The sequence below is a fragment of the Stegastes partitus genome, unplaced genomic scaffold (assembly GCF_000690725.1).
Source record: "Stegastes partitus isolate 25-593 unplaced genomic scaffold, Stegastes_partitus-1.0.2 Scaffold1175, whole genome shotgun sequence".
Lineage (NCBI taxonomy): Eukaryota > Metazoa > Chordata > Actinopteri > Pomacentridae > Stegastes > Stegastes partitus.
In genome coordinates, this window is record NW_007578906.1 from 4,457 (window position 1) to 8,404 (window position 3,948).

A 3,948-nucleotide genomic window follows, 5' to 3' on the forward strand; every position below is an offset into this window, starting at 1 on the left:
GGTTTAGTCCAGCCTTCAGGTAAACTGGAAAACTTAGAGCAGAGAACACATGTAGGTAGACTTTGGGAAAACACTGCAGGCTGGTTTATTTACTGAAGTACAGAAATAAAATCACCACCAGTGAGTCAACGAGGGCGGCGTCTCTGGCTACGACATTAACCTTAATGTTACCTGAAGTCAACATAAAGCAACGTATCGGAGGATTTCTTTGTGGCTGAAGTGAACGTTTGCAGCGAGCTAACAGCAGTCAGACAGCAGCTAAACTCTGTGAACAGAATAATGCTAGTTAGCTGGTCGTCACTGAGCTAAGTGAGCTAAAGTTAGCTTTATGGTGATAAACAAAAAAAATCGTGTTGTAACGACCTTTAGTAAACTTGCTGACATTGTTTGAGTTAATTTAAACTAAGTTTACGTTAAATTACTGAAGCTGACTATTCTGTGGAGCCACATTTCAAAAGAGTTTAAAGTGTCGTTTACTGACCTTCAGACGGAGAAAAGAAGCTGCGACACAACTTCTGACAAAGTGAAACTAAACTAACCTGGAGAACAGGAAGAGCCGTGACGTCCGTGTTGTCAGGGCAACGGAGACGGAAACAGACTACTCCCTGATCCAAGAGTCTCGCGTGAGTTTTAGTAAAACGAGACTTTATGAAAATGTTCTGGAGCAAATGACAGAATCAATCCAAAGCCTGAGCTCCCAACGTGATACCATTCTATAAAGACGAGCCTTTACTACAATATACAGAAGAAAGAAGAATCAAACACAGAACTGATGATTTAGTTTCAAACACTAAATGTCCCCAAAATCACCGTTTTAAAGGAGCTACAGCAAAACAGGAGCACTATAAACACAACATAAACAAAGGTTGACCAGCTGTACACAGATAAATAGAGATGCGTTCAAAATGTGGTTGAAGAGGTTATAAAGTCAAACTGTGCCGTGAGGTGGCTCCATCTGGCCAGGTGGCCTGAGTTGCACATGGAAATAAAGTGTCTGTGGTTGCAGGTCGGTGGAGAAGCTACAGAGCAGCAGCGGAGTTCAACAGTCCAACAGCTTCAGTCTCCTGGTCCTGCTCCGGATGCTCCGCAGCCTCCTGCCTGAGGCCAGAGGGCCAGAGAGGGAGCGTGCAGGCGGTTGAAGTCCTTCATGTTTCAGACAGGCCTCTTCCTGCATCTGCTGCTGGAGATGTCTGTGGCGGTGGCTCGGCTGCTCCCCACAATCCTCTGTGCAGCCTTCAGCAGCCTCTGCAGAGCCTTCCTCTCTGCAGCCGAGCAGCTGGCGGCCACACAGTGATGCAGGAGCCTCCAGGACAAACGCTGACGCCTTTAAAGAACCTCACAAAGAGATCAGAGACAAGAAAACACGGAACGATCAGAAATTCAACTCATGTGTTCATCCAATAAATAGGATCCACTTTGAGCAGATCAACACACTAAAAACAAACATTACACAGAATGAGTTAATAATAATTCATATGTGAGTGTTTGTGTCAGAACATGGAACCTGTTTAGTGAGTTTAGTTTTGTGTAAACAGCATTTCAGTGACGGTATTCTAAGATCACACCTGTGTTACGCTGCACACAGGCTGCTGCTGCTGAAAAACACAGTAAGAACTTTATATTTACTGGAATCAGGATGTTCAGTTTCAGTTCATAAAACAGGAAATGAATCCTGCATCAAACAGCTGAACTCGTCCTCAGTGCTTCATCTACCTTTTGTTTGTTGCTGTTCTCACTGGCTGTGACTTTAGTTCTGTTTTTATCAGTAAACATCCTAAAAAGCTGTTTTTCTCTGAGGATCCAGTGATAAAAGCTCTTGAGTTCGTCACTGCAGCCTCATTTCTCTTCAGCAGGTCTGGACAGACGACATGATGATCATGAACACATCTGTTTAATCACAATAATCACTCAGAGTTTATTTTACAGTTGAAATGTGACAAATGTCTGTTTTCTCTTCATTTGTTTCCTTGACGATGAGCTGGACCGTGGAGGAGAAAAAGTAAATGAGATCAGGAGCCAAAACTAGAACCATCTGGACACAAATAAAAGTCGATGCTGCAGAATGAAATTTCCAGAACTGCCAGAAGAAGCTTTTGTAAACAGTGTGTGTCTGCTCACCTGCAGCGTCGATGCAAAGAGAAGAAGAAGACTTGGAGGAAGAAGCTCTGCAGCCTGACGGCTGAGTTTCACAAACTGATCACTTCAGCGCTGCAGCTGATCTCCAAGCAGCTGACAAACCCGACAACAAAAGCAAAGCATCAAATAGACGTTACAGTGATACAGGTTTGTCTTTCTGCATTCAGTAGCTTTTCACTGAATAAATTACTGGCATCTTTATTTCTCTTCGTCTGTCCAGCTTCGACCCTTTTCTGAACCACAACAGGCAGAGAAACTACAGTTTGACTGGATGTGAATATTTAGTGTGAAGCGACTCCACTGAGATGCTGCTGACTGATAAAATATGTTTATTAACTTGCACAATGACCTTTTTCATCGTTTGCAGTCACAGTGCTGCTTTTCACAGAATAAATACTTCTAGTTTTNCGAGGCAACAGTGCTACCAACTGCGCCACCCTGCAGCCCTTATCAGTTCCAAACATTGCTTATTCATCTCCTTGATAACTAAAAATTATTACCGGCCCTGAACAAAATCTTTCAGGCAGCTCATGATGTTACTTACCATTTGTGTGATGAATGTTTTTGTTTGAACTCGTGACCAATATCCTTTGACCAGTCGCTCTTAAAGGACACACAGCTGGATGCAGGTTCAGGTCCAGGTTTGAGTCTCTGATGGATCCTGATAGAAGAACATTGATGTTAGAGCCATTTGTAGATGTGTGTTCAGGTCATTCCCCGATTGCCACAGTAGGTGGCATATTGGACAGCAGCACATGGAAATGTATAAATAGAAGAAGAGGTAATTACTCCTCAGGTGTGCTGCTTATCGGGAGAAGCACACAGTTTTTGACCGTCGCTGCCGTTTGGAGGCTAATCTTTAAGCCCTTTGTTTGTTTTCATGCAAGTTATGGATGTAAGTGTGTGCATAGCAAAGGCTCTAGTGGTGCACGGTGGTAAATAAACACATATCAAGCACAAGTCCGCAGATGTTTGATTTACTGCGTGGATCCGCCGCATGACGACGTGTCAATTACATATCTCGGTACCAGCCCCTCACTGTGGCTTTGGTTTTTTTTGTTTGTCGAAATCAAGTCGCTACAATTTAGTTAGTTTAGTTTGCTTCACAAAAGTCTCCAGGTATTAAATACATTTAATATAGTTGTACACAATTTAACACTGAAGTTAAATTGTTCTCTATGAATTAATTTCCTATTTGGTTTATAATTTTTTTGATTTTAAAACAGTGAAAAATGTGGATCAGTGTTTCCCAAAGTCCAAGATGACAAATGACTTGTTTTGTCCAAAGATGTTCAGTTTACTGTCACAGAGGAGGAAAGAAACCAGAAAATATTCACATTTAAGAAGCTGCAACGACTGAATTTGGAAAGATTTTGTTAAAAAGCTGCTCAAACTGATTAATCAATTTTTAACATAGTTGGTGATTCATTTCATAGTTAACAACTAATCAATGAATCAAATAATTGTTGCAGCTCTAAAATAAACTAAAATATTTCATGAAGTTTTGTCTTAGAGTTTGTGTTATTCTACATTTTGACACAAAGATTTAGATTTTTACTGCAAATCTTTATCAGTTCCAAACATTGCTCATTAATCTCCTTGATTACTAAAAATTATTACCGGTCCTGAACAAAAACATATCAGGCAGCTCATGATGTTAACTTACTGTTTGTCTGATGAACGTTCTTGTTTGAAATAAGCACCAATATCCTTTGACTGGTCGCTCTTAAAGGACACACAGCTGGATGCAGGTTCAGGTTCATTCCTGTAAATAAAGATGGAGCAGTGATCAGTGCTGAGCTCTGACATGCA

The 3,948-nt window shown here is 41.3% G+C and overlaps 2 long non-coding RNA genes across 2 annotated transcripts in view; both read right to left on the reverse strand.

Annotated features, from left to right (window-relative positions):
- The window catches only part of LOC103368573 (uncharacterized), a 6,410-nt gene extending 2,468 nt beyond the window's left edge, over positions 1-3,942 (reverse strand). The window contains exons 1-2 of the long non-coding RNA XR_520785.1: positions 3,803-3,942; positions 2,681-2,797 (exon numbers count right to left, since the gene is read on the reverse strand). This is a non-coding gene — a long non-coding RNA (uncharacterized LOC103368573). The remainder of the gene's footprint in view (positions 1-2,680; positions 2,798-3,802) is intronic.
- LOC103368572 (uncharacterized) lies at positions 763-2,208 on the reverse strand. The gene is made up of 2 exons (XR_520784.1): positions 2,119-2,208; positions 763-1,978 (listed from the first exon to the last, which is right to left on the reverse strand). It is a non-coding gene; the product is annotated as an uncharacterized LOC103368572 (long non-coding RNA).
- Positions 3,943-3,948: the final 6 nt, after the last annotated feature.